Below are 13,455 nucleotides of genomic sequence, written 5' to 3'. Positions count from 1 at the left end.
TTATGTGAGACTTTAGGCATCCCCAAATTCCAAAAAGGCTAAACAAAAGCCTGAGGTGATGGCGAGTAAAAACGGCTGTTTTGGTGAATGTTTGATTTTTAACTAGGGGCTAGTTGCAAGTGCAAAGCAAGGAGATTAATGAAAACCTGCCCTTCCCCATTGTACTGCTTGTTGTTGTTGTTGTTGTTGTTGTTGTTCAGTCGTTCAGTCGTGTCCGACTCTTCGTGACCCCATGGACCATAGCACGCCAGGCCTTCCTGTCCTGCGCTCTTTCCCGGAGCGTGCTCAAGTTCATACTCATTGCATCCGTGATGCTATCTAGCCATCTCATCCTCTGCCGTCCCCTTCTCCTTTTGCCTTCAGTCTTTCCCAGCATCAGGGTCTTTTCCAGGGAGTTTTCTCTTCGCATTAGGTGGCCAAAATATTGGAGCTTCAGCTTCATTATCTGTCCTTCCAATGAGCACTCAGGGTTGATTTCCTTTAGGATGGACTGATTTGACCTCCTTGCAGTCCAGGGGACTCGTAAGAGTCTTCTCCAGCACCACAGTTCGAAAGCATCAATTCTTCGGCGCTCAGCCTTCCTTATAGTCCAGCTCTCACAGCCATACATTACTACTGGGAAAACCATAGCTTTGATTAGACGGACCTTTGTCGGCAAGGTGGTGTCTCTGCTTCTTACTATGCTGTCTAGGTTGGCCATAGCTTTCCTCCCAAGGAACAAGCGTCTTTTAATTTCATGGCTACAGTCACCGTCTGCGGTGATCTTGGAGCCCAAGAAAGTAAAATCTGTCACTGCTTCCATTTCTTCCCCTTCTATATGCCAGGAAGTGATGGGGCCAGATGCCATGATCTTCGTTTTTTTAATGTTGAGTTTCAAACCAGCTTTTGCACTCTCCTCTTTCACCCTCAACAAGAGGCTCTTTAGATCCTCTTCGCTTTCTGCCATTAGGGTGGTATCGTCTGCATATCGGAGGTTGTTGATAATTCTCCCGGCAATCTTAATTCCGACCTCTGATTCATCCAACCCGGCATTTCTCATGATGTACTCTGCATATAAGTTAAATAAGCAGGGTGACAATATGCAGCCTTGTCGTACTCCTTTCCCAATTTTGAACCAATCGGTTGTTCCATGTCTGGTTCTTACTGTTGCTTCTTGACCCTCGTACAGGTTTCTCAGGAGACAGGTAAGGTGGTCTGGTACTCCCATCACTTTAAGAATTTGCCACAGTTTGTTGTGATCCACACAATCAAAGGCTTTAGCGTAGTCAATGAAGCAGAAATAGACGTTTTTCTGGAATTCTCTTGCTTTCTCCATGATGCAGCGAATGTTGGCGATTTGATCTCTAGTTCCTCTGCCTCTTCTAAACCCAGCTTGTACTTCCGGTAGTTCTCGGTTCGCATACTGCTGAAGCCTAGCTTGTAGGATTTTGAGCATCACCTTGCTGGCATGTGAAATGAGCGCAATTGTGCGGTAGTTTGAACACTCTTTGGCGTTGCCCTTCTTTGGAATTGGAATGTAAACTGACCTTTTCCAGTCTTGGGGCAACTGTTGAGTGTTCCAGATTTGTTGGCATATTGAATGCAGCACTTTAACAGCATCATCTTTTAGGATTTTAAATAACTCGGCTGGAATACTGTCATCTCCGCTAGCTTTGTTGTTACTAATGCTTCCTAAGGCCCACTTGACTTCACTCTCTAGGATGTCCGGCTCAAGTTCAGTGACCGCACTATCATGGCTATCAGGGACATTCAGATCTTTCCTGTATAGTTCTTCTGTGTATTCTTGCCACCTCTTCTTAATCTCATCTGCTTCTGTTAGGTCCCTGCCTTCTTTGTCCTTTATCATGCCCGTCTTTGCACAAAACGTTCCCTTGAGATCTCCAATTTTCTTGAAGAGATCTCTCGTCTTTCCCATTCTGTTGTTTTCCTCGATTTCTTTGCATTGTTCATTTAAGAAGGCCTTCTTGTCTCTCCTTGCTATTCTCTGGAACTCTGCATTCAGTTGGGTATATCTTCCCCTTTCTCCCTTGCTTTTCGCTTGCCTTCTTTCTTCAGCTACTTGTAAAGCCTCATCAGACAGCCACTTGGCTTTCTTGCATTTCTTTTTCTTTGGGATGGATTGAGTTGCTGCCTCCTGAACAATGTTACGGACCTCCGTCCATAGTTCCTCAGGCACTCTGTCTATCAGGTCTAATCCCTGAAATCTATTCCTCACCTCCACTGTATATTCATCAGGGATATGATTTAGGTCATACCTGAACGGTTTAGTGGTTTTCCCGACGTTCTTCAATTTCAGCCGAAATTTTGCAAGAAGCAGCTCATGATCTGAGCCACAGTCAGCTCCAGGTCTTGTTTTTACTGACTGTATGGAGCTTCTCCATCTTTGGCTGCAAAGGACATAATCAATCTGATTTCGATATTGACCATCTGGTGATGTCCATTTGTAGAGTCGCCTCTTGTGCTGTTGGAAAAGAGTGTTTGCTATGATCAGCATGTTCTCTTGGCAAAACTCTATTAGCTTTTGTCCTGCTTCATTTTGTACACCAAGGCCATGCTTGCCTGTTATCCCGGTGATTTCTTGACTTCCTACTTTAGCATTCCAATCCCCTATGATGAAGAGGACATCTTTTTTTGGTGTTAGTTCTAGAAGGTGTTGTAGGTCTTCATAGAACCGATCAACCTCAGCTTCTTCGGCCTCAGTGGTTGGGGCATAGACTTGAATTACTGTGATGTTGAATGGTTTGCCTTGGATTCGTACTGAGATCATTCTATCATTTTTAAGATTGTACCCCAGTACTGCTTTTCCCACCCTTTTGTTGACTATGAGTGCTACTCCATTTCTTCTAAGGGATTCTTGCCCACAATAGTAGATATGATGGTCACCTGAATTAAATTCGCCCATGCCTGTCCATTTGAGTTCGCTGATTCCCAAGATGTCGATGTTCAATCTTGCCATCTCATGTTTGACCACCTCCAGCTTACCTTGATTCATTGATCTGACATTCCAGGTTCCTAAACAATATTGTTCTTTACAGCATCGGATTTTCTTTTCACCACCAGACACATCCACAGCTGAGTGTCCTTTCGGGTTTGGCCCAGCCGCTTCACTCTTTCTGGCGCTACTTGGAAATACCCTCTGCTCTTCCCCAGTAGCATATTGGACACCTTCCGACCTGAGGGGCTCATCTTCCGGCGTCATATCTTTTAGCCTTGTGATACGTTCCATGGGGTTTTCTTGGCAAGAATACTGGAGTGGGTTGCCATTTCCTTCTCCAGTGGACCACATTTTGTCAGAACTCTCTGCCATGACCTGTCCGTCTTGGGTGGCCCTGCACGGCATAGCTTATGGCTTCACTGAGTTACGCAAGCCCCTTCGCCACAACAAGGCAGTGATCCATGAAGGGGATTGTACTGCTTACTTAACACCAATTCTGGAGGTCACTTAAATTCAGGCCCTAAAGCAGGGGTGGGCACCTCGTGTTCCTCCAGATGTTTTGGCCTACAACTCCCATCGTCCCTCACCATTCACTCTGCTGGCTAGAGCTGATGGGAGTTCACAACCAAAACATCTAGAGGGCCACAAGTTGCTCACCCCTCCTCTAAAGGATAGACCTGGAAATATATCTGAAGTACTGTTGAATATATTAAACATAACAGATAACAATTTCAAAAATAAAGAATTCTCTAGAACTGTAGTTTCTGATGTAATGGGTATGTATCATGTTCTACTGTACTGTGATATTCTGAGATATGCGCCTGTCCTTTAAAATATAGGCTTTCCTTAAAATAAAGGACTTCTTGCAATAACACGAAATCAAATCGATAGTAATTGCACTGATCCCACAAAATGAGAAAAAACAGATTATATATTCTGTTGAAGAAATAAACCTTTAGAATAAAAGCAAGTTTGCAAATAAGACATGCTTCATCAGGCTTTGGCGTTCAGAGGAGACAAATGAAAAATAAAGGATGTTATACTGTATGCCAGCTTTCTCCAACTTGGTGCCCTCCAGATGTGTTGGACTACAGGCTGGGAATTACGGGAGTGGCAGTCTAACACATGTGGAGGGCACCAAGTTGGGGAAGGCAGTTTTATGCCAAGGCTGTTTGGGACCTGGCTGAGCCTCATGTTCAGCCTCAGAGGTATATTAATTAGATTACAGATACAGGCCCTGCTCAGAGTAGTTCAACTTACACAAGTTTCCAGAGGTGAAGAATTGAAATAATTCATTACAGTAACTAGATTGTATAGGGCATTTCTCCAGTCCTGCTGTGGCTTCACATAAAATCTTGTACGTCAGAGACCAGATAAAGTAAAACAAAAATCAGCATTAGCAAAATTGGAAATAAAACATTAAAAACATGCAGAGTAAAGGACCAGCTTTATTATTCATCCAAACTTCAAACTTAATGTTTCAACAGGCATGATTTTTTTCCCTGAGCATCTGTAATTAGCAATGGAAATTATTGATCAAAGACTACAACATATGTGCTACACATATCTGTCTATCTGTGGTTAACTGTGCCTTTGTTTTTGTTGACTTTTTCCAGCATAGCAAATTTCCCAGTGTTTATTTTTGCATAGATTGAGAAAACTTGTACAAATTTAGTGTAAGATGTTGCTGATAGTAAACATTAATTTGTAACCTCATTTCTGAAGACCCCTTGGGAAATCATTAAATGAACATAACTAGAAACAGAATTGCAAGCCAATAAGGAACCATTCCAGTGGATAATCAAAGAGCCAAACTGAGAAATACATTTTAAAAACATACCCTTCCCCCTCCCCAGAGTATAAGCAATCAGAAAACCCAAATCCTTATTGAGCTTCATGATAGAAAAAAGGAACCTTTTTCTCTGAAGGAGGTCACTAAAGTGTGTGAATATACAAACAGGGTGGCATAAACCAGTTAATTTAATTATATAGTTTTGCTTTGATGAGGACAACTCCTGTCCTGTTACACCTTTAGTATTGGTAAAGGACCAGTCTTAGGACCTTGGTGAACTATGAAATGTATTAAAATGTCTCCCTCTTACTTAATTCTGGGGCTCTTGGCTCTAGCAAACCCATCTTCACTTATTGGGCTTGCACATGGTTTACTGAGCCTCAGAGGGCCTTCTTTCACCCTCCATTTCCACTGTAGGGGACCTCCATCTCTTCCCACTTCCTCTGTGCTGTTAGATTTAGAAGGTTATTTGTGGTTCCTGTTTGCATGATCAAGTAGCTCACCGTGGCTTATCTATTTAAGCCGCAGTAGGCTGCAGTGCGGTCAGTCAGCTATTTTGAATATTCAAGCTGCAACTGCAGCGTGTAGTGTCATCTGAACCCAGCGAAGGAGGGCTGTTGGCATGATCAACAAACTACCCACAACTCTAAAACTGCTCATGGGTTCTTTTTTAAGCCATGGTGGGCTGTGGTGATTGTGCAAACCTGGTCATTATCTAGTTGTGTAGCTCTGCCTACAAATGGCCAGTAAGCAGGGTGGCTCCTTTAAAAAGCCATGACCTTGTTTGCTTGTTTGTTTTATTTAATCATTTTCTTGGCCGCCTTTCAGGATCACATTTGTCCCAGGATGTCTCATGAGAGGGAAGGAGCCTGCAACAAGACTGTATTGTTTGCTGCAGTATACGGAGCAGAATGGATGGGAGACTGATGAAGGTGCTTTTGCCCCATTGCTAGTTGTTAAGGTTTGGGAAGAGGAGGAGGATGACAAAGATGACAACAGGAACTATGACATCAGTTGATCTTACCCCTCAGAGGCACTGGTGGAGTCTGAGGATTGTGGGGGGTGAGTAGATGGGTCAGGTAGCAGTAGATGCTTCAATCCTGATGGCCAGGAGGAGGCACTAGGGACTGACATAGTGGAACCATGGGGAATTTGGATGCTTTCTGGCAGGGTTGCCAGTTGTATAAATGATGTGACATGTCACAGGCATATGGCAACATTGCTAATCACCACATCCTGAAAACATTATCAGACCTGCTTCGGTGTTACCATAGCAGCATGGTTACCACCAGCAACCCAAACTGCATAGGTGTATATGTGCATGATTAACCTCTTATATGAAGTGCGTCTGCAGTTGTGCGTGTGTGTTTCTGTTGCCTTTCAACCTCCTAAAGTGCTTATCTGGAATTGCTAAGCTAGTAAACTTACATGTTCTAGAATCCTTTCTCCAATGCACATTCAAAGTCCAAGATGACATAGACCACATGTTTTTTTTTTAGCTGCCCATGCTGTAGTACAGCTCCAACTAAATAATTTTGCTCCCAAACAGGCAGCAGGTCAAATCCAAACAAAGATTTCTCTAGCCCTGGTACTACCTAGAGCTGCTCCTACCCTAGGGCTGTATAAAAACATTTGCCCAGCAGTTTGGGGCATGGAAGAGCCCACAGATGTACACTTCCAAAAGAGTTATTAACTATTACACAAATAGTTAACTGGGGTTGCTGTTTAGTGCTGCTGACAAATTGCTTTTCCACAATTAGCTGGAAGTGGAATTAAAATGGAGGTTCTACACAGCACTTAATGTAGCATTATACTATCCAGCAATGTCTTACTTCTTACATTAGTCCATTTACCATCTTTCTTTTAGCTTTTACTGTCCTTTGGAAGTACAGCCAATTGCGCAAAGAGAATAGTGGAAAGATGAAGTCTAACCCATCTGGTCTTTTCTATTGCAAAGAGCTGGTACCTAAGGCTGGCCCAGTATAGATGACCAACTTACCAAGTGTCCCATCAGAGATTTGCTCAGCTGTTTGGACTGTGAAAAGCATGGCAAGATTTTTCCTGCCATGGATTCTAGTGTCTGTAAATGAAGGGGGTCTTATCAAGTGGTAAGGCTTCACCACATTAACAATTTGTTGAGTTGGTTGTCTGTATTAGCAATCCATGACAGGTGACATTGAGTAGAGAAGGTAGTCCTCTGAGCTACCAAGTCTCTCAGCTAGAGTTGTCTTTCAAGGAGCAGCATGTCTTTCCTGTTTTTTCTCAGATTTTTAGTTTCAAATTTCTATTCCAAGTTCTTTTAAAATTTCATTCAAGGTTTGCACTTATCTGATGTACTTAAAAAAAAATCACTCATGTTTTGGTGTGTTTGATGTTTTTCTTATCAAGAAAACCATAGTCATATTTCTGAAGTTATAGCTCTTTGTGTGTGTTGTGTGGTGAGGAGACTGTGTGGAATGTGTAGTTTATATGCTTGGTCTTGATTTCAAGGTTTAAACCGAACAATATTTAAGTTTCTTTTGCTTTTTGTTTGCTTTTGTGTGCACAAGTGCGTGTTGGTCATAATAAAGGTTGTGCCATTGTTTTCTGGATTTCATAGAATCATAGAATAGTGGAAGGGGCCTACAAGGCCATCGAGTCCAACCCCCATTTCATTTCTGAAGATTTGTTAAAATGATTAATGTTATTGTTACTCCCTTCTACATGTGGAAAGTAATTGCAGTTTCAAAAGATCTGTTTGCTTAGAGTAGCTTCTGCAGTTAAAATAAGTCCTTAGATGGTAAAGATAGGCTGTCAACCTGTTAGCAATGTCTTCATATGGCTGAATGCATTTTTGAGGCTATTATCAGACTGTGAGGTAAAATTCTAGCAATAAATTTACAGCATGGTCCTGTGCATGTCTACTGAGAAGTAAACCCCACTGAGTTCTTTGGAACTTACTCCTAGGTAAATATGTATAGGATTGCAGCCTTAGCTGATTTACCAAGCTGCCATTCCAATTGAAAGCTACTGGAAATGCATGTCTCTATGCATGTGTACACATTTGCAAAGTGCAATCACAATTTTAATAAAAGGTTAACCACAAACATGCATAGATAATATAAAATAAGAAATAGGTGGAATCAGAGGCTTAATGACAAAGCAACAACAAATAACTTTATAAGCTTAAAAAAAACACAATCTCTTTTTTAAAGGCTGATTTTTTTCCTAAGAGAAAGATACTAACACTAAAGAAACAGGAAAATGTTTTATTGACCTCTTTGAAATAAGACTATAATCAGTAAAAAAAAAAAAAGTTATGTCTGTGACTAAACCACCCACTTGCCTAAACAAAGAACTAGGGTGTGGGAGAAAACAGTACTGCAGCAATGCATGAAGGAATAGATCTTCACCCTGCAGCAACAAAACTAGTCAATAACTACGGGCAGAGCTGCAGCAATGTTAGAATAAGAGAGCCAGTGATGGTTGTCTGTTTTGCAGCATTTCACCACACTTTAGCTCACTTTAAAGAAGTAAGGAAACTGCCAAACATTAACCACGTGGTAAGTTGGTTGTCTGTATTCACCCATTGTCTAGTGATAGAGATGGCCCTAGATTAATATGAGCTAATTTAAACTGAAATAATGTATTGTGAATTTAATAATGAACAACTGAACATATAACAAACATGTAATGTGAAAGAACTGTATGGTATGTCACTGAAAAGTGGTATATTAGGTATATATTACATGGGCCTTTGAAAAAGAGAAAAAGGGATGGGCATAGACCTGACTGAACAAGGTACTTAGATATCTGGAGCTTATGCTGGTCAATGTCTGTCTCATAAATTTTACTTTCAGTTAAATATGCAGTTTCTGCTATTCTTCCTAATGATTTAATTACATGTTTATCACACCATTTCTCCAAGGGCTTTAGGGGAGCACACATAGTTTTCCCCCCTCCCATTTTATCCTCATAACAGCCTTGTGAGATAGGATAGGCCAGGGGTCCCCAATATGGCAGACACATGGTGCCTGCCAGCACCTCCAATGGCAACAGAGAAGGGGTCCCCAACGTGGTGTCCATGGGCTTCTGCACACCTTTAAAAAAATTATTTAAAATATTTCTTAGCTGCCTTTCAGGCAGAAGCCCTCCCAAGGAGGCATACAACAATAAAAACACATAAAACCAATACAATGTAAGAGCAATAAAACACAATAAAAACAAAATTTTTCCCGTTTTCTATATATAGGTACATGGATTTGTATATACCCATACCAATGAATGCATATGAAATGCATACAACTTTCTAGCAATTATACATAGGCTTCAACAAAAGCAGACTAGATATCCAAATAGGTACCCATTTGAAGGTGGAGTCTATATTCCATCTGTTCAAATACTGAAAGCATTGTAGGGTCCTCAATCCATTGCATTATGGAGGTGAGTGTTTATCCTCCCAGTGTTGTAATATCAGTGTTCTGGCTGTCAAAAGGTCATGGAGAATCCATTTATGTTGACCATTTCTTAATTTCCAGGAAGCAGGTAAATAGTTTAAAAGAGCAAATATTAAAGACTGTTCCAGTACAACATTTATCTGTATAATAACCTCCTCCCACAAAGAAGCAACTACTGGATATTGCCAAAACATATGTTTTAAAGAAGCATTAGCTGTATTGCACCACCAGCAATTAGCCAAATTAGACAATCCCTTATGAAAGAGATGTTGTGGTGCCAAATAGACACGAACCAAATGTTTTTGCTGAATAAGATGCAGCCTAAGATCCATAGATGTGACAGGTAGATGCCAAAGCAGCAATGTCCTGATTAGGCATTTTGTAATGGTGCCCACAGAAGTTTCACAAATTCCCAAATGTGTCCATGGGTCCAAAAAGTTTGGGGACCCTTGGGATAGGCTGAGAAAATGACCAGCCCAGTTTCACCCCATAAGCTTCACAATTAAGTTTGGATTTGAACCTAGTCCAATCCAGTTCTAAACACTACAATACACTGGCTTTCTTTGCACCCCTCTAGTAAACTTTTCTCCTCAGATCATCCCATTTTGCAGAGTTTAGGCATAGCCTACTGTGTATGCATGTTCCATTGGTGAAATATAGGCTCATGCTGGTTCTTCCAGCAGCTGCCAATACATGTGGTTTATGATATTTGCGTTAGCACTTCAGATGACAATGGTTCCTGCCAATAACAATTTTAAAACATGCTGTTTGGTCACAGCTATGCCTGCTGTGATTTTATAACCTGTTGTGTGAGGAGTAAATACTCATTAAAACAGATGTAGATATATATTTTTTTCAAATGCCAAACAACATTGTATTCTGTTTTATCTTCTAAATAATGTTCAAAAATATTTCTTTAGAAGGGTCATCTATACAGCCATGTCCAGAAATGGGAATATGGCAGAGGTTTGATGCGATAAAAAAGATTATATTCACTTTATTTACATCATGTCCATCTGCCCTGACTTTCATCTGACACATCCAGACTGAAAGACACCGACTGATTGCTTCAACGTGACATGGAATGTTACCTTTCAAATTGAGCATGCACATTATTCTGATGGCTGACAAGTTTTTTCTCTTCAAATGCGGGGTGGGACGCGGTGAATTACAAAACTAAGCTAGAGTTCAGGGCATGAAATAAACGGGAAAATCCCTTGTCTCCTGAGCTTCAAATACTTGAAAGGCAGCTTTGCAAACTCCAGTCTGCCTTAACTGCATGTAAGAGTGGTGAATGGTTCTCTTGGTTAATGATTAAAGGCTTCACATATAGTTTGCTTTAAATGTGGTCCTAAATGTTACTTTACAGATCTTTGTTAGCCAGTACAATGGAACGGGGAAAGAGGGTGAGTGTGGATAATCATGTTTTAGAGTGCCGACTTCATTGTGATGGTGGGAGCAATGTAGATTGGCCTGCAGTGGATTAACAGCCTCGTATAGAAAAGCCCTATGGCTAGCTGGCTAATAGTCCAAGATGATAAATTGATGTTTCATCAATGGCAGATATTGGTAGGCAGTCTCCTTCGAGAGACCAGTGCTCTGAGGTGAAAGGAGGGTGACAGGAAAACAAGAAAGTTTTGCAGTTTGAAGTGGAAGGGAGAGAACTGAGAGTCGAGCTAAAATTAGGCTGCAACAGCTCCTCTCTGGAAATCTGGCGTACAGGCAGATTGCTGCCTGCTGAAAGAGTAAATAAAACAAAAGATTACAAAGACACTATTTATCTCCAGTGCAATTATCAGCCAAAGGAAATTAAACTCTGCTGCACTCCCCTTTGGAAATTCTCTCCATTTGGAAGTGGGTATAGTGTGACAATATCCTTTTTGAGATGTGTATTTTATTTTTATTACATTTATACTCTGCCTTTCCTAGCAGCTCGTGGCGGTATGCATGGTCCACCCTCCATTTTATCTTAATGACAACTCTGTAAGGTAGGTTAGGCTGAGAGAGAGCTGGTGACTGGTCCAAGCTCATTTGTGTAATGGCATTATGATACTTAACTGTAATGTAAAAACAACAACAACCCTTTCCCCGTTAGAAATATTTATGAAATATCAGTAGAGATATTATACCACTTACCAAGCAGCCAATACAAAATGTCACAACTAACACCCTCTCTCTCTCTTGTCATTAAGGGCACAATCCTATGCATGTTTAGGCAGAAAAAAAAGTCCTACAGCTCCAAGCATTTCCCAGTCAGCATGGACTTTTTTCTGTTTAAACATACGTAGAATTGTGCCCTTAGACACTCAGGCTTAATCATTATATTCCAGAATCTGATCACATTCAATGGTAATGCTTCTGTCTAAGCATTCCTGTCACTGAATCTGCCTTTTGTTTATTTATTATAATACTAAACACAGTGAGATAATGTTTATGATATTCCTGTCTCCGGGTTATTCTCCCTCCCATTTCCACATGCTCGAAACTGAAAAATAACCCCAGGATGTCTGCCTCAGATTTGGCTAGTTCTCCTAACTGAATCCCAAATACTAACTGAATTCAGTTTTTTTACCTTGTGTCAAGCAGACACCCACTAGGTTAACTTGTTTTCTTTAACCTAGTAATGACGGGAAAATAGGTTTTTCTAATTTGGTAGCGATAACAAATCAAGCTGACATGGGGAATTATATAAATAATAAACAAATATTATTTACAAGAAAATTCATAAAGGTTATTATTTAATCATCTTATAAGTATTCCTAGCCTACCTATCTACCCCTTCTAAACCCATCACCCAAACCAATCTCACTAGATGTACATTAACTAGATCCCTAAACCCTTTCTGACTGTTAAACTGTCAAGTCTCTCTTTTTTAAACCCCTTAGAATTCCACTCACAAGCCCCTCCCACCTTTCCCTCCCACCCCAACGTTCCATTAACTCTAACTTACCTGGATAACATTCTGCAACTGAAACACATACATTTACATTACCGTGCATATGTTAGAACTTTTCACTAAGGGTCCGAGCTCCTCGTCCTGGTAATTACAACCAATTAGAACCCCATCTGCATATATTTTAAGTTAGGTCTTCTTTGTCCTGAGGTGTAAGCTTCATTTTGCTCTTCCTTACATGGAATCCCTCTACTTGATTTGGTTAGTGCAATTTTATCTTGTTGCCATTATTTCCACCCTAATGCAAATTGTACAGTACAGTCTTTTGGCACGATGTCACCTAGGTTTAAAAGGCAAAAGTCTACCACATGATAAGCAGATTTTGCAACTTGTCTTTTGCATGAAAGGGCAGCAATTCTAGGAGGAAAATATAGGCACTTTTAAAATGGCGTCTCCAGCACTGCATTACCTGAACTATGATAAAAAGCTATCCAATCTCCCTAATAATAACTTTACACAGTGTCCCCTCCATGCTGTCTCAGGGTGAGCAGTGCTGCTTGCATGAGATAAAATCACATACACATTTAAAACACATTAATAAAGTGGGGGAGGGATGAAAGATACACTAAAATGAGCCCTTTGCCCTCTGCCAGCAGATGGAGCTCTTTTACTATAGTGAAAGCAGACCACAGTCTAGTCAAAACGAATTACCTCATTTGGAGGGTTAATATATCTAGTCCAATTTATTTTATAGATTGTCTTTAGTGAGCATTTTCATTTGACAACTGGCTTTGTTGTCAATGTAGCGTAATAATTTTTTATTACAGTATTTCAGTTTTTAGTTCAGGCCATTAGGGGCTCCATGGTGCATCTCTTACCTGTTATTATGTACTTAGTGAAAAGAGGAGCAGAATGAGGAAAGGACTCTCTATAACTCAAGTTCTTTCATAAATACAAAGGAGCTGCTAAGATGAGTTTAAAAAGAGAATTGAGTAACTGTTATGAGGGATGTTTCAGGATTGTGAATCTGATCCCTCAGTTGTGGTCAGGAAGCTTCCCCACACCCCAAATCCACTTGCCTTTTCTCTGAATAATTGGAGACTGACACAGCTCAGGCAAGTTCTCATACTGTCAAATTCCTCAGGGTTAGTGTAAAGTGGCCTGGAGAAGTGGAGAGCCAGGAGCCATCTCTATGATTTTGGCTTTTCCCAGCAGCTGTGCCCATCAGTTCTTCACAGTGGACCTGCACAGACTAGTTTACACTAGCATTTTTCTGTGTGGGTATGTCCCTGTGGATACAATTGTGTGGAAGAGTTTGGTAGTGTGAACAGGCCACTGTACAACTAGCATCCACTTTCTTTGTTAGCTGCCTATGTCCACCGGTGAACTTATGCAGCTA

General features: G+C 40.8%; 1 long non-coding RNA gene across 1 annotated transcript in view; it reads left to right on the top strand.

The window, feature by feature from the left end:
- LOC146347251 (uncharacterized) overlaps positions 1–13,455 on the top strand; it is a 79,685-nt gene that overhangs the window by 35,450 nt on the left and 30,780 nt on the right. The window lies entirely within an intron of this gene.

This window comes from Heloderma suspectum, chromosome 4, assembly GCF_057233095.1.
Source record: "Heloderma suspectum isolate Gila_16-S chromosome 4, 16-S_ref, whole genome shotgun sequence".
NCBI classification, from domain to species: Eukaryota; Metazoa; Chordata; class Lepidosauria; order Squamata; family Helodermatidae; genus Heloderma; species Heloderma suspectum.
The sequence above is the reverse complement of the archived record's forward strand: the minus strand, read 5'-3'. Positions and strand labels throughout refer to the sequence as shown.